The 9,732-nt window shown below is 40.6% G+C and overlaps 1 long non-coding RNA gene across 1 annotated transcript in view; it reads left to right on the top strand.

Moving 5' to 3' along the window:
• The first annotated feature begins 33 nt into the window (after nucleotides 1-33).
• Nucleotides 34-9,732, top strand: part of LOC103918348 — a 36,778-nt gene continuing 27,079 nt past the window's right edge. The window contains exon 1 of the long non-coding RNA XR_663690.1: nucleotides 34-114. This is a non-coding gene — a long non-coding RNA (uncharacterized LOC103918348). The remainder of the gene's footprint in view (nucleotides 115-9,732) is intronic.

Raw genomic sequence — 9,732 nt, 5'->3', positions numbered from 1 at the left:
ACGAAGCCTTCCCCTGCCTCGTGCCGAGATCGCTTGCTTGTGGGTGACGTGAGAGCGGTCCCAGGGGACGCCTGGCTGAGTTGGTACAACTGGCGGGGTTCTGCAGTGGTTTGGGTACGTACATAGGAGGGCCCGGCGTCAATCCTTACCCGCCTGCTGTGAGGATGGGTGGTAGTTCAAAATTAGGACGTGTCCTCCCAAAGCGGGAAAGAGCCACTTTTGAAAGGAAGGCTGTGCCAGAATACTACGGTATTTCGTAATGCCTGTCTTCAGGTAGTGCTATGGATTCTGTATGTTCCTGTGTCTCAGGATAAATGAACGCTTTAAGGCATCACAGAGAGTACCTAAAGCGTGCCTGCCAATGACCTAGTGATTCTGACCGAGGCTGACAAAAACAGCTTGGAAGAGATGTACGCTATCTTTTCTTGTCGATTTCGTTCTGTTCCTGAAAGAACATTTTAAAAATTAATTAATATGGAAACAAGACAGTCTTTTTTTGAGGCTGCTGCTTACCTTTAGATGAAATGTCAGTTTAAGTAATAATGCCACATTGATGATTCTTTAAAAAAAAAAAAATAAAATACTGCTTTCTAATGCCTTAAATAGCAAAGGGCTCTGTGTGTTCTTGCACGGTTTCTTTAGGTGAAAAGGTGGAAGTGAGGCAATTTGGTGGGTGGCGGTGGGGGGTTGGTTGGTTTCAGCTGTGTCTTGACAAATCAACTATAATCCAGACATCTGGGTTTAAGAACTAGGGTTGAAATGCAAAAATTGGTACTCTTCTTAATATAGATCTTTGTGTCTTTCTCAGTCTGGTATTTTTTTTTCAGAACTTCCTACTAGGGTCAGCGGTATTAAAGGCTTCTGTGGCTCATCAGTTCTGCTGGCCGTCATGGGTAACAGCTGATCTGTAAAGGTGCTATGCCCTTATGAAGTCTACAGCATGTGTGTGTGTGCATGTCTTCACTCCTGTGACACCTGAAAAGGGATAGGGTCCTCCAAATCTTACAAAATTTAGTGCCCTCATGGAAGGAAAAGTCACAGATTACTTGCATCACACAAGGAAGGAATTCAGCAGCTTAACTTGCAAGAGGCAGTAGCCAGTTGGGCAGTCATCCCAACCAGCTGGTCAGACTTCCAGTGTCTCGGTGCCTTCGAGTCAGGTGCAGTGCATCTTGCCTGTAACCCAGGTGGATATATATGGGAAATGGGGGGCTGGGAGAGGAATTTTGGCAAAGGCAACAGAGGAAGAGTAGGAACCTGCAGAGGAGCTCCTTGTAAGAAGCCTCATCGAGAAAAGTGTGGTTCTGTTTGATCTGTTAAATGTGTGGGTTGGCTCACTTGAGATATGGTGAAGAGGCTTCATATGCTTGTGAGGCACAGTTTTTGCAGCAAGTATGGCTTGAACAGTGCAACAGAATAGACGGTTTCAGCTGAGGGTCCTCTTGGGAAGGACTGTCGCCTTCATGAGAGGATGCGGGAGTTTTATCTATGTGAAGCCAGGTTTGTGTTATGTTTAGGTTGTTGAGTGATAAACTGACAGTCCTGGCTGAAAACAACTTTTAAATCCATGCCTGGCAGGAATGTGACAACTGTATCAGTAAATAATTTCACCGTGGTTTATCACTGTTTTGTTAATTAAATACATTGCATGGGATTTGTGCATTTATTATTTTAGGATGGTATTGAATATATGGCTCATTGAGCAAGACTTCACACAGAGGACTTGCTGCTGACACTGCAAGAAACTTGATAACTGCTCGTGAGAGCTTTTTATGGTGCTTTAGATGTCAAGGTTTGAGACTTTTGACTCTTCTCTATATATTTAAAAAAATGATACCTGTCCAGTATGAGAGTTTTCTATCTGGATGTCTTTGAGACAGAATGCTTGAGGAGTGTTTGTCTGTATATATGGCTAGATTGCATTGGGTTTATTTGATTCGGTAACTTTCAGAATGGTCACTTTGAACTCAAAAGTCAAGCCGGCTAGCTGTTTCCGTTAGGATGACAGTTAAAAAACAAGGGCCAATCTTCTTTGTCTTTACAGACTTTTGTGTGCTGGAGGGGAAGAGTCAAAAGTATTTAGACTTTTTTTTATTTTTAAGAGGCTGTTTAGTTGTGAACTGCTGACAAAGGCTTCTCTGACCAACAGGTATTTCATGCAATGCTGCCATCGAGTTACTCTGATTCCAGAAACCACACCATGTGATGGCAGAAGTATTGTGTAGATTTGAATCATATTAACAGTTTTCCATTAAAATAAGTGAAATTGGGAATTTCAATTCTGAAAGAGTTGTGAAAAATAATTTGTCATTCATTACTAAAATGCTAGGGTTGTGAAATCCTGAGTCGGTACAAGCTTTTCAGCTTTTAAAATGTTGATTTTGTGGCTTATTCTGTAAATGAAATATATTTGGGCCCCTCAGTGCATCTTTTAAAGATGTCTGTTACAATTTAGCGGTGTTTGCAAGCTCTTATCTGACGTGGTGGTATGGTAGTTTTAGTGCAGCATGTAAAATACAGCTCATATGACAAGTATAGAACATTGTGATCCGTAACAGATCCACTGGATAAATGTGAATCCTCTTTAAAGAGAGGTGGAGAAGTTGCCTGGAATATCCTTTTTGTATTGACATCTCTCGGAATCTTTAGTCCATCACTCCTTTCTCCTTCATGGGTGTATTTTTTCTTTATTTGTAGTTTTGGGGTTGGGGCATGTGTGTGGTGTTTTGGGTTTCTTTTTTTTTTTCTTTAAGAACAGCATCTCCCAAGTGAGCCTCAGGGACCAGAATTAACTTTCCTATTGCTTCCCTATTTGTGATAAGAGGATCAATTAAAGCTTCATCTCTTAACCTCTCAAGGACCTGCTTGGATCCTCTTAGTGACAGAACCAGCCCCTGAGAGCACTCTGACCTGCAGCCAGTTGCTGTTAATGAGCTGAGAAGCAGGCAGGTGAGTCGCAAGTGAAGTGACTTGATGTTTTCTTGACCCTGCGTTGCCTTCCAGGGTCTGCCAGCTGTGCAGGGAAGTGGCTCAGGGAGCTGATCTGGGTTAATTATCACTCTTTGGCTGGGATATCTTTTTTGAGTTAAAAATTCTGCCGTGAGAATATGCTTAAAAAGACAATAAGAAAGGTTAGTGATGGTAGTAAGTATGTCTATGAAGGTTTAAAATGATTGAACTGAATTACAAAATCTGAAGTTCCTACAAAAGCCTTAACTGATACGCTTACTGACTTGATTTGTTCTTGAAGTACATTCATCATGACTCTTGGTTGCGTTACTGATTAAGTTTAGAAAACAGATCTTCAATTTTACGCGCTCCCTCTCCTTTCTGTATGTAACAGTTCCTAGAACAGTCGAAGACTAACAGGATGCCCTAGGATTTATTGTCTGACTCCCTTGCACGGGAAGGAACGTAGCCAAAGCACTCGGTACTTCTACAGCATCATTCTCAACTGCAGTGCTAAATCAAAGTGGAAGTAATCATCTAGAATTGGAGTCTAATGTCAAGAAGACTGAAAGCGTGGCCTGGTAATTTCACCTCCACAGTGAAAAGGCGAGAATTAGTTTGCTTTTGTCTTTAAGAAATGGTGACCTGCCCCAAGAGAAATTTTTCATGGGAAAGGGATGCCTGTAATATCTACATAACTGTAAACCAAAGGTAGGAATGAAAAATTGAATGCGATTGCATGGAAAGACTATTGGATTGAACGGTGTGACGTGCGGAATCAAACTTCACAACTCAAAAGAGTTATAAAGCAGGTATGTTTATTACGGCGCCGGGTGCAAGGGGGATCACTCCTCCAAACCTTGCACACCGCAGGGATGGACATGAGGGTATTTATGACATTAATTCATTCATATGCATAGAGATGTGATCCATATTCATCATGTTACCGAGGAGTGGGGTGGGGTTATTAAAATAAGCCATTACCATATTTCTCCTCCTACTGACGCCTGCGCACTGCTATCTGGTGGTCGCGAGCTGGGGTCTCTTGGAGGAAGGCCCGAAGTCTTCCTCCTTATGAACTTTTCACCTTAGGTGGTGGCGCATGCTCTATGCTCCTTCAGGTCTTGTGCCAACTACTAACCCAGTCTAAATCGGTATACTTTCTCATTAGACAGATTCTTGTGACAGCAAGCATGATATATAGCAAGATGTGTAATACACAGCTGGATGTGTAGATCAGCTGGGCTTGCAATTAGAGGCTATCTCCACATTTTGGGTACAGTAAGCCAGATATACAGCAGGATGTGTAAATAAGCTGGGTTTGCACGTAGAGGCTATCTCTGCATTTCAAGTGACTGATACGTTTTTTTTTAAGAAACTAAAATGTACAAGCCTAAACCTGTTCTTGTGACTCAAAAGGCTGAAAACAGAGTATGTTTATTAAAACAGATCTCAAATAAAGGCCCAAGGTGTTGGATTAGTAGTGTGCCATTCTAGGCATTTGTAGTACTAGCTCAGAAATTCCACTGGCAGGAAGAGCAACATGTTGTTTGGAAAGCTGCACTAAGCTTTCTGAAAAGTGCAGAGCAAGAATGAAAATACTTGATTTTGTAAATTGCTTACATAATTTAAGATTTTATATTACTTTGGTATTTCAAATAATTTCTATTAATGAAGAGTTACTAAAAATCTGTCTTCTCTACCCTGTCTTCCATATACGTTAGCCTTCACCTAGCTTCTTCCTCTGCTTCTCTCTGTTCCTCTAAGTTGGGGTTTTTTTTCCTGTGTAAAGACTAAGCTCATGCATGCTGAAATTTGGGATTCTGGAACTTGTAAAAGTCTGTCCCCATAGCCCTGAAAATACATTGGGTCGTCTTAGTTGCATTTCTATCAGACTTGCTGTGGTTGTATTATATCTGCTTGATTGTCTCGTCCAACGTGGTGTCTCAGAGCACAGCAGCAGGGGGATGATTAGAAGCAAAGGCAGGATTAATCTTTTTAGCTTCAAAGCCCAGTACTTAAAGCATGCATATCCTTGGTTTGAAAAGTACTTGCTTTGGTCTTAAGGCTTGAGTTGTGAACCTGTCAGTCAGATGATTGTTCCTCTTATTTTTCTGCAGAAAAATGTATTCTTTCCTAAGTTACGGTACAACATATCTACTGTCTATTAATGCATTGTAGGTCACTTTGCATCTGATGAGATCTGTCTTATCAATTCTCTGAATTTATTTTTATCTTGGTTTTTATCCTAGTGTTCTCCTTTTAAAAGATTGTAACTTCCTCGTTTTATGATCATTCACCAGAATTTCCTTCCACTTTAGTTTTCCTAGCTAGTTTCTCTTTGTTGGTTAGAGTGAAATTTAGAAGCATCTCATAAGTATGTAAGCAGCAAGTCAGCCCAGCAAAGCTGTTTTACTAACCCTTTTATAGATGCATTCCAAGAACCTGCTGTCATCTCTTCTGTTTTCTTTTTGCACAAATTGTCTGACAATCAGTCTGTCACATCCTAGTGAAAAAAACCTGTTCCAAATATTGTGACAGGATAACTAAAAATATTTATGAAACTTAAGACAGCAACAAATTTTTAATCTTTAGGTGTGTTTTTTTGCACTCAACTACTTCTGTCCTTAATTCTTACATTCATCTTAGCTTAACAGGAAAAAATATTTTATCTATTATGCTTGGTAATTCAGTGGCAGCCATCAGAAACAGCTATAAAAAGTTTACGATAAACTGAAAAAAAATTCGTACTTACTGAAAAATAGGATTTTGGGGGAGGAAAAAGAATGTATGTGTGTATTTACATTACCTAATATAAGCTCTTCAGATTTTGGCAGAGTACAATTGTCATATATTCCTCTTTCAATTCCTTTGTTAACATTCTCCTCTTACTGTTTTCTGCCACCAGATAATATTCTGAAAGTTTTCTTTGCTGTGAACTGCTGTCCTTTTCAGTTCCTCAGTTGCAAGTTTGGGTTTTTTGGCTGGGGGAAGGATGTGTAGGGGAGTTGCTCTTTTCTAAGGATTGAATTACTTAGTCTTACGCTGAAGAAATCAGAGACTGTGTTTATAGTAGTTTCTCAATCGGTATCAAGAAGTGTAGCGCAGTTTACTTGAACTGAGCATCTGGGCAGTATCTACTTACAGAAGCTGAGAATATAGCCCAAAGGTTTTATGGGGGCATGCTTCTGTGGGTTGGGGGCAGGGGTGTGGGAGGTGTTTGGTTTTTTTCACTCTGGGGTTTTGTCCAAACTTGGAAACCTCAATTATCATTTAAACTTTAGAGTATTTGTAAAGGGCCTTCAAATTCTGAATCTCTCCTTCCCTCTCTCTGCCCACCTCCCAGCCCCATTTTGGGGAAAAAATTCAGTCTGTCCTTTTTTTTTTCCCACAGAAGGTCATAAGAACTTTGGCCACATCCATGTCCAGTTTTGGCAGCTGAACATACTGTTGTCCTTGCCAATGCAAGCCTTAACTGTTTTGTTCTGCCTTTTTATCTGAACACAGAGATGTCACTTAACTCAAACTTTGTGTTTGTTTTTCATTTTTAAATGGCTTTCATAAAGTTATGCAATATGAGTTGGTGTCATCGTTTAACTCCAGCCAGTGACTGAGCACCACACAGCTGCTCACTCACTCCCCCCTAGTGGGATGAGGGAGAGAATCGGGAGAGTAAAAGTGAGAAAACTCATGGGTTGAGATAAAGACAATTTAATAATTTAAATAAAATAGTAGTAATAATAATAATAATAGAAGAATATACAAAGCAAGTGATGCACAGTGCAGTTGCTCACCACCCACCGACTGATGCCCAGCCAGTCCCCGAGCAGTGTTCTCCCCGGCCAGCTTTCCCCAGTTTATGTACTGAGCATGACGTCACATGGTATGGAATGTCCCTCTGGCCAGTTTGGGTCAGCTGTCCTGGCTGTGCCCCCTCCCAGCTTCTTGTGCACCTCCAGCCTTCTCAGTCGGTAGAGCATGGGAAGCTGGAAAGTCCTTGACTAGTGTAAGCACTGCTTAGCAACAACTAAAACATCGTTGTGTTATCAACGTTATTCTCATACTAAATCCAAAACACAGCACTGTACCAGCTACTGGGAAGAAAATTAACTCCATCCCAACCGAAACCAGGGCAGTTGGGCTTCACTAAGCAAGAACAATATGGCTCTGCCAAGCACCAACATCCCTTTTTCAAAAAAGGATAGGAAAAGTTGCTGTCAAAGATAAAAAGGAAAGTAAGTAACTTCAATTTATGTTTCCAGGTAATAATATCCTGAGTTTGTTCATCGGTTTTAAATATTATACTTCTATTTAGTCTTGGATATCTCACAAATCACAGATATGGATGCGTTCTAATCTTGGACTCTTGGTTAGTCATATTCATCTTGTAAGGTAAGAGAGGCCTTTATCAAATGTTGCTGGAGAGCATCGGTTAGCACTGCTACTATTAAGTTATTCTGGTTGCAGACAGTACGACTACAGCTTCTGTAGTCCTCAGTATTTGCACTGTGGTACGACAAAACTTTTCATGGTGAGCAACCTAATACAGTATCTTCAGTTAGAAATGTCAAAAGACTCAAAGGCACAAACTGTACTGTCTCAGAAGGCACAACTGTGTATGATCCTGAAATGCTGGCAATTCTTGCAAATCTAACATCTGTGTCTAAAGAACTGTATAAACAGCACTCTCATTTTGGAATTTTAATCTCCCATTTCGGTTAATGTGAACGTTAGAAGTAAGCAAGCTTGCTTGTTCTGGTTCTTCAACCTAATTTTCCTTCTATTCGATCATCCAACACTAAGGGGACAGACAGGTTCTTTTAGGGATCCTTGGCAGAATGATGGCAGCACTAAGCTCTAGTTACAATTAAAGCTTTATTTTCTTATCAGGATGCTATGATTAGTATAGCACAGAATTTATTACTAGAACGGCACAGGATTTCCACAAGCAGAATCAATGTAATACAATTATACGTAGCGTAATACAGCATTTGTAATACAACTTAACTTACAATTTCTAATCACCTGGACCCTCTGCAGGTCAGGTCAAACCTTAATACATGGTTTGCTGTATCAGTATAACAATCATAATCTAGACTCGAAAATCATGTAAAAGAATATGAGTCACTCCCTCAATCCTCGGAGGGCAGACGACAGCGGGGACATCCCTGGTCACTGAGGAGTCACGGGTCTTAGTGTCCAGCAGTGGCTCTCGTTCAAGTTCCCCACTTAGGACTTGTAACTGCTTGATCTTACAGCCAGTGCTCTGTGTGCTGTTAGGCTTCCCTGTTCTGTGACGGCGTCATCAACAGCACCTGGCTGGCCGTGTGCCTGGGACCTTCAAGGCTGGCAAGGAAGGGAGTAATCGGCCTGGCGCCCAGGAACCTTGAGGATGAGAGGGAGGGGAAGAAGAAATCTGTTTGGTTTGTCTACGACCTTCTTGGCCTGATAATGAGGGAAAGGGAACAAATACATGACCTGCTCGGTCACAGAGAATGGCTGCTTGTCTTATAAAATGGCGTTGGTTATGCCAACCGCATTACCAGGTGTCAGGAGCAGGGGGTACCATACCAGTCACACACCTGATGCTGGTTTTGGTAGTGCTGTTCTACGGATATTAAGTGGAAACACCCCTCCTCACAATGAGGATAAAAAAAAAGACTTCATAGAAGTCATCCTGTGCAAACCACAGTTAGAGCCCATATGTCAGATTTGTGGCCTTCCCTGCCTTTGAACCTTCAAAAGGAGGACTCTGCAATTCGTGGTCACCTGGCAACTGCATACACAATACGAGAGTGATTTTTTTCAAGTTACGTCATCTTGATTTAGCCATAGTTACAAACTGCTATTGTCAGGTTATAGATGTGTCTTTTCCTTTTTTCCAGAGAAACTCCACAGATCTAACAGCAAGTTTTTGTAAATTTTTAAATGAAATATCAATAGACTTGTAATTTTAGGTCTATAGGCATAGAGAAACACTGTTTTTCTGTATTTTGTTGATGGTTACCCTGGCTGCATGTTTGAGTACATTTGTGTTTTGGTTTTGCTTTTAGTATAGTGTTAAAACTATTACACAAACAACGCTTTCATATTACTTCCACCATACCTCCTACAGACTTCAATAGAAATGCATACAGGAAACATGATTTAGTTCTAGCTTTATAATACCATTTTAACTGTCCTCCTAAAAATACAGCTTTTACAGCAGTAATCAAAAAATTTTCAACTGTTTTTTTGAAGATTTTTTGAAGCCAGCTGGATTTGGAGTACTCTGCTGAATAGTTGTGGAAAGAAACTAGTCAGTATAATGAAGTTCCTAAGCCTGAGATCTGCTTTAGTCAGGGTCAGAATAAAACAAACTGCAATAAAAATGTTCAAGTTTGCTAACTAGGAAAGAGTATCTTGAAAAACCAAGATTTTGAAAAGTTAGGGAAACTGGCAAGCTAAAAGGGCAGAAAAATCTTTAAGTGTAAAGGCTTGCTAAAGGGACAACTTATGGGATTGGATAAATCTCTTGAAAGTTAATCTTTCTTCTGGCCTTAGAACAGATGCAACTTCCCCAGAAATGGTAGGGGAGGCATGTAAGAAAGTGAGAGTAAGGCAGCACACCAGTGGTATTTTAAGACCGGACAAGGGTACACTCTATAGAAAGTATCCCTGATGTTTTCTGCAGCTTAAGGTGTTTTCTAAAACTAGAGGAAGAGTTGTTGTGTGTTTGGATTTAACTCCTACGTTTGTCTTCGCTGTTGGAAAAAAATTGAAGAAAATTGGTCTAAAAGTTTG

Source organism: Pygoscelis adeliae, unplaced genomic scaffold, assembly GCF_000699105.1.
Source record: "Pygoscelis adeliae isolate BGI_AS28 unplaced genomic scaffold, ASM69910v1 Scaffold54, whole genome shotgun sequence".
Classification (NCBI taxonomy): domain Eukaryota; kingdom Metazoa; phylum Chordata; class Aves; order Sphenisciformes; family Spheniscidae; genus Pygoscelis; species Pygoscelis adeliae.
This window is presented reverse-complemented; position numbering and strand designations above follow the sequence as displayed.